Below are 700 nucleotides of genomic sequence, written 5' to 3' on the forward strand. Positions count from 1 at the left end.
TCAACTTTAGGCATCATCTACCTTGTTTTTGAGAACTCTTCTTGCTGGCCTGGGCTCACTGACTATGGTAGGAGCTCTGGGAATTTACCTGTCTTTGCTTCTCCACTGTTGAGACTACAAACATACTAACCGTTTAGCCATAGGTACTGGGGTCAAACTCAGGTCCTCAGGCTTAAACTACAGACACTTGATGCACTGAGCCATTTTCCTATCCCAAAGTCTCAAGTTTTAAATGTTAGCATCTATTAACTATTAACTACCATGAATAAAACAAAATACTTAAAAGTCTCTGGGTTGCAGCCTTTGGGAGAGGTAAGACCTCCAACTGCAGAATTCCTGTTAGAACTATCCTAGAGTTCCAGGCTCCTTCCCCTTCCCCTACCAAACCCCAATTTCCTTATCACAGCAGAATCCAGTTAGCTAAGAAAGCAACTCCTACACCCCAAATTTAATAAAGATTCTGAGATATAGCTATCTAGCCCTGATCTCATACTCAGCCTGCTTCAGCCTGAGTGGATTACAAATGGGTACCATCATGCAGCATACCGCCTTTCAGAAGCATTACAGACAACAGGCCAAATTTTAGCCAGGCGGTGGTGGTGCACGCCTTTAATTCAGAGGCAGGTGGATCTCTGTGAATTCGAGGCCAGCCTGGTCTACAATAGCTAGTTCCAGAACAGGCTCCAAAATCCCGTCTCGA

This window comes from Microtus ochrogaster, linkage group LG8, assembly GCF_000317375.1.
Source record: "Microtus ochrogaster isolate Prairie Vole_2 linkage group LG8, MicOch1.0, whole genome shotgun sequence".
Lineage (NCBI taxonomy): Eukaryota > Metazoa > Chordata > Mammalia > Rodentia > Cricetidae > Microtus > Microtus ochrogaster.